An 11376-nucleotide genomic window follows, 5' to 3' on the forward strand; every position below is an offset into this window, starting at 1 on the left:
ACAGGGCATATCCCCCTATAAAATGTAAAATAAAATATTTTACTGGTTGTAAAACACCACTTTAAATAAGGGCACTCTACGCTGATCAAAATCTAAAAATATATTTTGTTCAGGGAGGTATTCTGAGTAATAAAATGCCTCAATTTGTATGACATGAATCTGCTATGTATGTATGTATGTATATATTTTTTAGTATAGAACCACCATGGTAGGCAGTACTTTACAAAATCAACATTCAGTGAATTATAGCAGATAGTTATATAAAAGATAATATAATTTTATATGCGTATGAAACATACAGTACAAATACATGGTAGGAAAAGGAATCCCTACATCAGAGAGATTAAATATAAGTTGCTGCTTTAAAGTACAAAAACAACTCTGCAATGCAGCTAACTCACACATATCGATGAAAACCTGGGGTCATTTATCATGAGAGAAAGGGCAGTGCAGGAGCAAAAATGATTGAAGATATGTGATTTTTGTATAATGACTTTTTATGAGCTTGTCCAGCAAAGTGACAATATATTTTCTATGCTTATCTTGTTTATGTGCTTTGAATATTGCAGTTAAATTTGTAGATAAATAATAGAAAGTAAAACAACACATTTGTTTATTTTATAATATATATATTTAATTGTGTCCAGCTAAAGGTGGTGAAATAATCAATAACTCTCAGAAATGAAGCACGCGAACCAGGATTGCAGGACCATGTTTTTCGTAAATTACTAAAACGATGCAAAGCACACACATAGAACAGTTGAGCTTGGTTATTAATGAGCCTTGTGCCATCTATAAATGATGCAATACTACATCATCAGCTGTCCTGAGAGAGAATAACTGCTTCCCAAGTTGGCAGGATATCAAATTGCTCACACTGTCTGCCTGGCTGCACAAAATATCTAACTGAAAGCACTAGACCATGAATAAAAACCTAATAAGATCTGGCATGTCTTAATTGCTCTTATAAAGTTACCATACCATTTTTCTCCCATGCACGGTTATGTTACTCAGCTGAATATTCCTCGTCTTGTTTCCTATAGAAACCAACCATCTACCTCTTATCTGGATTGTATTGAGGAGTCAAATATTTTTCTTAAGCAGAGGTAACACTTTTGTCCAGGGATTCAGCAATTCATAGCAACACTGATTGATGTAGCCGTGCAGGTTCTTAAGGAAGAAATGCATTCCTTTTTTTTTTTAAATCCATGACAATACTACATAAGCAGTCTAAGACAGTCCTAGACTAATTCTCCTAATTCCCTGACTGCACTGCTCTGCACGGCTAAACGCTTACAGAATAGCAACTATAAGTTGCACACGTCTTCAAAATGAGTTTGTAAAATTCTTCATGATATTCTCTTAGATTTTACATTGCAAGAAATTTGCCAATTTCAGGTCCTTTTGTCAGCATTTCCCCAGAATGTTGCAAATATTGCCATAACTTCACCAGAAGTTCATTACATTTCATGACAATTTGTGAAGATTTGTGTAAATGGCAGTACTGTACAGTATATATAAAAAAGGCCAAATGAACTTACACATTTACTTTTAATGCATGGCAATTTTTGTTTGCAATGCTTGACATTTTCACAAATTGTACACATCTCTTATACTGTAGTAAAAGCAGGCATCAGACATGACTAGTATTTTCATAGAGCATCTCAGCTCCAATATACAGTATGATCATACTTGGTCCACTTTTGTGTCTTATGAGTCATTTAGAATTTGTGGAGTATGAGCAGAAGTTAGAATGGAGTTATCCGTAATGGATGGACATCAAAAACATCTTGTTGAATGTTACTGGCTAACGTTGCCTCAAATGTTAGTAATCTGACTTCAAATATTCTTAATTTTGACACAATTGCAAGCAGAAAATGGTTCAGCGCGTGAAAACAAACTTTTCTTTGTTTCACATGCATCACACCAATGTCTCACAAGTAAACATATGCTTTAAAATGACACCCACATATAAGTATACTGTATGTTTCATTTTTGTTCAGATTACCTGGCAAAACAAAGTTAGCATATAACACAATTGAGACATACAGTAGCAGTGCGAGAAATTATTTGTAAGACAGAAACCTAGATGGAATTTCTTAGAAAGGAAACATGTTTATTTCTCTCAGCTGCAACCTGCCTTTCCCACAGAAAAAAAGCACTTTGATACACTAACATCCTGATTGCTAAATATTAACGGTAGAGACGTGCACAATTTTCGTGCAAACTTGCAAAATGTAGCCTTTTATTTTCACAAAACATTTGGCAAAAATAGCAAGTTTTGCAAATACATCGCAAAGCATTAAAAGTCAATGTACTATACATTGCAAATTTCAACACTGAAGGAAATGAGCATCAAGTTACAGGACCTTTTATGTACAACAGTTTTCACTAAATTCTAGAAAAGCCACAATATTTTTAGTTAATATGTTGTCTTTTCATGCAACCTCGAGCAAGTATTAACTTTCAGTAGAATGTAATGAAAACGTTAAACAAAGAAAACTGTTATAAAAAATTAGCAAATCGAATTTGAAGACAATCAAAGCTTTAATCAATGCTGTTGGTTACAATTAATAAGTAATCGGTAATATCACAGTACAATATCATACATGTTATCAAAACGTCCATTTTCCTTATAAATTGTTGTCACATTTTTACATAAAATTAATACCTTGTCTTAATAGAGTATATATAAATAAATATATATATATATATATATACTAGCTGGGAGACCCGGCGCTGCCCGGGACTAAAACCTCCTGCTCCCTCTTCTCTCCACGTCCCTCTTCGCCTCCCCCCCTGCGCAGCTATAGTCCTCCCCCCCACTGCGCAGCGCCGGGCGTATGTCCCCCCCCTACACAGCTCCGGCCGTGCCCTCCCCCCTGCACCGCTCCGGTCACTGCTCGCCCCCGAGCAGCACACAGTGAGACACACATGCACACACACACAGCGAGACACACACGCACACACACAGTGAGACACACGCACACACACACAGTGAGACACACGCGCACACACACAGTGAGACACACGCGCACACACACAGTGAGACACACGCACACATACACACACAGTGAAACACACGCACACACACAGTGAGACACACGCACACACACACAGTGAGACACACGCACACACACACAGTGAGACACACGCACACACACGCACACACACACAGTGAGACACACGCACACACACACACAATGAGACACATACACACACGGTGAGACAGTGACACACACACATACTGTGACACACACACACACACACATACTGTGACACACACACACACACACACACATACTGTGACACACACACATACTGTGACACACACACACACATACTGTGACACACACACACATACTGTGACACACACACACATACTGTGACACACACACATACATACTGTGACACACACAGACACACACACATACTGTGACACACACACACATACTGTGACACACACACACACACATACTGTGACACACACAAACATACTGTGACACACACACACATACTGACACACACACACACACACATACTGTGACACACAGACACAGTGACAGACTGTGACACACACACACATACTGTGACACACACACATACTGTGACACACACAAACATACTGTGACACACACACACATACTGTGACACACACACACACACACACACACACACACACACACACACACACACACACACACACACACACACACACACACACACACACACACACACACACACACACACACACAGTGACACACACACACACACACAGTGACACACACACACACACACACACTGTGAGACACGCACACACACACACTGTGAGACACATGTCCTCGGGCACCAAAAACAACTGCAGTGAGGATGCTGCAGCCTCGCCCCCCCACCGTGGGACACCAGTCCTCTCTGTCCATTCTCCGAGCTCCCACCGGTCCAGAAGGCGCCTCTCTCCAATCCGGGCACTCCGCCTTGTTGGTCCTGGGTGTGGGGGGCGGCGCAGGCCGCCGTGCGACCCAGAGCGTGCGCGAGCCGGCGTCGGGAGGACAGTGAGCCGCCCGAGGAGCGGGAGCAGCCACGCATGCGTGCACCGCCAAGCCGCTGGATGGCTCGGAACACGCAGGTGACAGGGGGGCACAGGGGAAAGGGAGGGGGGACCGACACAGGGGGCAGTGGGGGGGGAGTTACACCCGGGGGCAGGGGGGGCATTACCCGGTGGGGGTGATACCCAGGGGCAGGGGGACTCAGCGGGAGACAGAACATGAGGGAGAGGGAGAAGAAGAGAGTGGCCGGGCGGCGGTGCGAGGAGGAGGAGGGCCGGTCCAGGCCACAGAAGCAAGCCATTTAGAGGGGGGCGGCCACGGAGCAATCTGATTGGCCAGAGGCTGAGTGACAGACCAATCAGATTGCCCCTAGACACAGGGACATACAACGGTTTCAAAAATATAGATATAGATATATATATTTTTTAATTTACATTGGCAAACAGTATTAACAGAATGGTGTATTTTGAAAATGGCAGTCCCCAAAAAATATTTATTTATGTAATCATTATCTGAACTTGGAGTCCGCCAGAGCAGAACCATCTACTTTAAGCTCTGATTCCTCTGGTAGAAAGCTGCAATAATGTCCCAATACTGTAGATCAACCCAGAATATGCAAAAATAAAAACAAAAAATGTGCCCCATGAATTGCTGTATTACCCCATCTGTGCTGGAAGGGTCTTCAAAGAAGGGGTTGAAGCGTATCATCTACATTACATTACTAGAGTTAGGAACGAGATTTTTCCCTTTAGAGACATAAATCGCAAATGTTTAAGATTTTTTTTGGTTTTCCTTTGTTCTGGATTAATATAACCATAAATATAGGATGAGAATCTCACCTAATTAGAATGTAATAAGGTTTGAACGTGATAGGCATTTTTCCAACTAATCTATTATATTACAATGTTTTAATCTAAAGTAAATTGATTTAAATATGGGAGTTAGAAAATAAGTACAAATGACGTGGTGAAATGCATTAAAATGATCTAGAAAAATTCAGTGGCAGGTTAATAAGTAGATTCTCATGAATAGCAAATAAAAATACCACATGTGAGCATATTCACATGTCTTAGACAGATCTGAAACCCGGCCTTTCACCATTTTCTCTTTGCATACTGTATGATGCTTCCACTGAAACTAGGGATTCTAGGAAATGAAATGCAAATGAGCACACAGTGTCAATTTTTGCTTCGTGTCCATTTTAACATGAACCCTTATAAGCTTATGCCTGATATATAATGTATTGGCCTTTTTTTTAGACTGATCTGCGGAAATCCGTGGACCAAAGTAACCAGTCGATCTGAGGCGGATCAAAATCCAAACATTTTTCCCGCTCATCTCTAGTTGTCATCTGAAATTGCAATCTCAATGCTTTTTTTTTTGCTCCCCCAAATGTAATTGTGAAAATACATTTCCTTCTCTTTTTTTTCTGTATCCCATAAACAACTGAAAAATAAACATTTTTTTTTTTAAAGAGTCCAAAAAAAAAAAAAAGATTCTCAATTTAACAATTTTTTTTATTGTTGAGTGAATTTTTTGGTGGGTTTTATAAAAACATTTTCCATCTATTTAAATGTATAAGAAGTCTACTTATCGTGAATCACCCATAAAACAATTAGAAAAATCTCTAAAAAAGAGAAGAGGTGACGTGCAATGTTAGATGGCATTTGCCAGTTCAATGTTCCTTGTGCACAAAAAGGAGATACCTTTTAGATATACTGCAAGATGGATTAGATCTGAGCAGTAGAGCTCAAAAGTATTCTGTGACACTGATGCTACCCAGCAGCTGGTTCGTTCACACTGTTAGAGCTGTTGTCAAGAACAGCAGAGGTTGTGGTTTAGGCAGGTGTTCAGCGATAGAAAAAAAAAAAAAAAAATCTGCTTTTTTGAGACTGATCTGTGGCTGAAAGGAAACAGCCGAGTTGCAGCAGAATCAGATTCCAGTGAGAATTTGGCCCATCTCTATGATGCCAGATATACTGTATAGCTTAATTATTGCTTAACCCATTTGCAGCATTTATATTTGGGTAAATAAAGTATGACCACACATATGTGGCCTTCAGCTGTATGTTTGAGTTTATTCATCTGGAAATATGTCATTGCGCAAATTGAATGCAGCTACAGTAGTATCACTTCCCTTCATTTGCCTAGCTCTGGTAAAACATGGAGAAAGGTTGAACTCATACTACTTTACAATCTCATAGCGGGAATGATACACTAAACAAACATGACATGAAACTAAAAACTCAGTTATAATAAAGCGCAACAGAAAAAGTCATTGCTCTGGGCTGCAATTTCACCTCTTTAATTTAACTCTACAGTGAAAAAAAGAAAGTCCCTTCAAGCATGTAAATGCAATCAGCTTAGCCGTCCCGAAGGTCACATGTCTTCATTTACTGGGAAATAGCAAATGGATATAGTCATGGTAGTAGTCACATGTACTGTAGAGAAGAGTAAAACAGTAATGGTATCTGTAGATTTTACACAATCTGCTATTCTGTGTCAATTTCAGAAAATATGCTGATATCTACACATACAGTATGTCCAGGTAGCAAATTTGTTCCAACTTGATGCTTCCCATACATTTTTATTTGAGTTAATTTAAATAGGTACATTTAAAAAGATTTTTTCTATTTTATCTCTATTACAACAATTTTACACATCTATTTTAATATGAGTATCAATCACTGAAACGACCTGATTTTTAAGAACCAGACAAATCCTTTCTTGTGATATGTATGAAGTGTGGATTCAGTCATTTGCTTGATGAAAGAGAGAATATCAAATAGCCAGAGCAGCTGTTGTCCTAACAGCTGTGCAAAATTTCACCCAGCAAGCTATAATCACAGGTTTGATTAAAATCTAACCTATGTAATTGGGCTTTTAATTAGAATATCTGCATAGACAGGTTATCTGCATTATTTCAATTAACACATACATATATACTGCTGCGGCAGCTTTTATTCATACAAATCACCGGCTTTTACCTGGCTTGTTCCTGGAATGCCACGCTGTTCACCTGGAGCATGCCGTGCTCCTTTTGCCGTCCCAGCCAGGGTCATGCCCGGCTGACGCACGGTTGATGGGTTTATTGATATTGGTTCGGATTTAAATAGTGAAAAAGAGAAACTATACTACAACCAAGCGCTCAACCTATTGTGAAATATGTGTACAATAAATTTTAGTGAACAACAAGTGAAGATAAATTAAATAAATGTGACAATTAGTGTGTCCAAACTTGATAAGGATAACCACTAAACACAATAGTCCACAAACCACCAAATTGGGGGAGGGTATGGGAATGGGCTGCCTAGGACTATAAAGAAGCTATTCCATATAGCTATAAACAGAAGTGTTAGTACAGAGAGCAAAGTCCTTGGCGCACTATCAAGTGCGTGAACCTGATAAAATAGTCCTGTTGTTGAAGAACTAGTTGAAAAATGTCCACAGTCTGACCTCCTGGTTTCCTTCTGATATTTGTTTATCTGCAATCAAAGAGAACAGGAGACCATTGCGCAGTATCTCATGTAAATTGAAGCCTCATCCACACAGCTGCTAGATACTTACATCTAGATGGGTATATGCAGGCCTTGAAAGGTATCTTTAGACCGGAGGTTGGTATCTCTCACCGGGTTCCCCACTGGTGATGCTCCCGCTCCACAGATGGCCGATTCGCCCAATGGTACACAAAAGATAAAATGCCAAATAGTGTGGTACAGTACAATTTAATAAAACAATAAAAAGACCAACATTTGATGCACTCACATGCTAGATGATCTAACTGCACGATTTACAATGTGCCGTCCGCAAGCATGAGGGGCTGAACTGTGGTGTGTGTGGAGGCTGGATACAGGCAGAAGAACGAATGGATAAATTTATGGATAGGGAATATAATTACACTAAGGTAACAAGGGCATTGGAATCTGTAAAAAACATCCCAAGGGAAGATTTAATAGTAATGGATTTGAATAAAAAGAAATCCAAAGAAGGGGAGTTTATTCCATTCATCACCAAATATAATGCCATGGCTCTGAAAATTACCCAAATAATTAAAAAACATTGGGGAATCTTACAGGGAGACCAAACATTAAACACTATTCTACCAAAAAGTCCACAAATAGTGTTTAAAAGGGCAAATAACCTCAAACTGCAACTATCTCCAAGCTGTCCATTTGATGTAGTAAAAAAATCCAACACCACATGGCTAAGGGAACTCAATGGGTTCTTCACATGTGGGAAATGTATTGGCTGTAAATACAGTACCAAATGTAGGGAATTCAAATCAAACACAACAGGTGTTGTATTTCCAATTAAGTCCTTTATAAATTGTAAAAGCTCCTTTATGGTCTACCTGTTAGAATGCCCCTGTGGGCTCCAATATGTAGGGCGAACAGGTAGACCATTAAAGAGACGCTTTGCGGAGCATATCTATAATATCAAAAGGGGTCTCGAGACACATAGTGTCTCGAATCACTTTAAAATAAAACATAACCAAAACCCAGAGGGATTGGTCTGCAAGGGTATAGATTGTCCCAAACAAAATTGGAGAGGGGGAGATAAAATCAATCTAATATCGCGGCGTGAAAGCTATTGGATATACACCCTAAAAACATTAACCCCAAAAGGTCTAAACATCGAGTTTGACCTGGCATCCTTTCTGAGGGATAGTTGATTGATATCAAATATAAAGACATATAAAATCTGTCAGCCAACATCATTAATTTCCTCTGAGTCTTCTGCTCAATCTGTCCCATATACACTATATGGATACTTTTTGTAGTTCCATTATTTTTAAATAAAGCTCATTATAGTTATATAATTAAATATCACTGTATTAATGGTCCCAGACATGAATGTTTATATATATATATATTTATTTTTATGTATCAAAGTTTATCAATTGTATTATTTGTGCTTTTTGATATACCATATGTAGTACTGTGTGAGAATTGTATTTTAGAAATGTTGTGTTACAGTCTTATTATAGTAAGTTTGTGATACAGTCACTGTGAATGACAGGAGTTTGCAATGCTAACATCAGCACTCCAGTCAATTAGCCCAACACCCCTCTGGGAGTAATCATCCTATTAGGGCAAGTTTAGGGCCAATTAGTTGAGCTTAAATAGCACCCTACAGCATCAATGCTCCATTACCCTGAGGAAGTGACGTCAGAGGTCACGAAACACGCTTAGGGTGGAGCTTAGCTGCACGCATTGCTACGTGCCAGTACCAGCTGAGGAGGTTGCTGTTGGAGGTGACGTCATCTGAGGTGGACCTGGCACTCCGATTTGCGGCCGCGAGGAAGAGATACACGCAGGATCCAGCCTCCACACACACCACGGTTCAGCCCCTCATGCTTGCGGACGGCACATTGTAAATCGTGCAGTTAGATCATCTAGCATGTGAGTGCATCAAATGTTGGTCTTTTTATTGTTTTATTAAATTGTACTGTACCACACTATTTGGCATTTTATCTTTTGTGTACCATTGGGCGAATCGGCCATCTGTGGAGCGGGAGCATCACCAGTGGGGAACCCGGTGAGAGATACCAACCTCCGGTCTAAAGATACCTTTCAAGGCCTGCATATACCCATCTAGATGTAAGTATCTAGCAGCTGTGTGGATGAGGCTTCAATTCACATGAGATACTGTGCAATGGTCTCCTGTTCTCTTTGATTGCAGATAAACAAATATCAGAAGGAAACCAGGAGGTCAGACTGTGGACATTTTTCAACTAGTTCTTCAACAACAGGACTATTTTATCAGGTTCACGCACTTGATAGTGCACCAAGGACTTTGCTCTCTGTACTAACACTTCGGATTTAAATAGGCTGCAATGCTTCGCGTGTCCGCCAGATGGCAGAAATTCATGACTTGTAATGCGCCGAATCAGTAATGTGTCGGCTTGCAGGTGTTTCGTTTAAAAAAGATACTGTACCACAATGTGCCATTGTAACTTGGCCTTGGCCTTGAGACTGAAGGAAGAGTTGCCAAAATGTATCAATTTAGGCTTTTCATATTAAAGAAAGACAAAGACCAGTTTCAGTTTGTGTTACACTATTCTGCAGTGACCCACCATGAGTGTTCAAGTGCAGCCTGCTTTCCAAAAACCTGACAGAAGTTACGCGTATTTGATATGGGACGCGATTAATGCAACAGAGGATAGGATGGCAACAGTTGCTCAAATTTATCAGTATTTTATCGAAAACTATGGGCCTCATGCAGTAAGCGTCGATTATGTGAAATCGGCAATCTTACCGATTAGTCATGTTATTGGCGATTTTTCCTCTCCGTATGCAGTAAGTGCCGAATACATTCAAAATCAACCCGAAAACAAATCCGCCCACTCTCACGATGATTAGCCGATCACACACAGGTGTATCGGCGTGCGTGGCGGGGTGCTGTTAGGTTGCCCAATCACAAATCTTGTTGAATCAGGCGAAACAAGCATGTATTGGATAGCACGCCATATTTAAAGGCAACGTGTACTGCTAATCATTCTCTGTGTTGTTGGGAGTGAGAGAGAGAGAGACGCACAGAGCTGGCTGATTGAAGATTTGCATATTGACTGAGAGACTTGTTGTGTATTGGGTGAGCTTTGTCCATTGTTGTTTTGTTTACATCTTTGTCTTGTTTTATATGTGGAAGTGTTTCGTGTGATTGGCTGTACATTTCTTGTCTGTTTTTTGTGAGTGCTGGAAGTATGCCCGCAAAGCGTGGGAAGAGTGATGCTGGTGGGAGTGGGAGTGCTACTCGTGCGAGTACGCGTCGGAGTGAACGTACTGTTCAGGGGAGTGATGTTGCTGGTGCACCGAGTGGTGTTGCTGGGAGTGGGAGTGCTGTTGGTGGGAGTGTGAGTGCTGTTGCTGGGAGTGGGAGTGCTGTTGCTGGGAGTGGGAGTGCTGTTGCTGGGAGTGGGAGTGCTGTTGCTGGGAGTGGGAGTGCTGTTGCTGGGAGTGGGAGTGCTGTTGCTGGGAGTGGGAGTGCTGGTGCTAGGAGTGGGAGTGCTGGTGCTGGGAGTGGGAGTGCTGGTGCTAGGAGTGGGAGTGCTGGTGCTAGGAGTGGGAGTGCTGGTGCTGTGAGTGCTGCTGGTGGCGCAGTTGCTGATGGGGTGGATGGTGGTGGCGTGCTTGCTGGTGGGCAGCTTTTGGAGGCTCTTCCATTGGAAGAAGGAGAGTCCAGTCAGCACCAGCCAAGCTCTGACCCTAAACCTGCTCGGAAGAAACGTGTGGAGAAGCCACGTAATCCTCGCTTCAATGACCAGGAAAATACAGCTCTTGTCACTGGCATTCTGGAGCACTATGACAGTATATATGGACATTTACTAGGT

The sequence above is a fragment of the Ascaphus truei genome, chromosome 4 (genome assembly GCF_040206685.1).
Source record: "Ascaphus truei isolate aAscTru1 chromosome 4, aAscTru1.hap1, whole genome shotgun sequence".
NCBI lineage: Eukaryota > Metazoa > Chordata > Amphibia > Anura > Ascaphidae > Ascaphus > Ascaphus truei.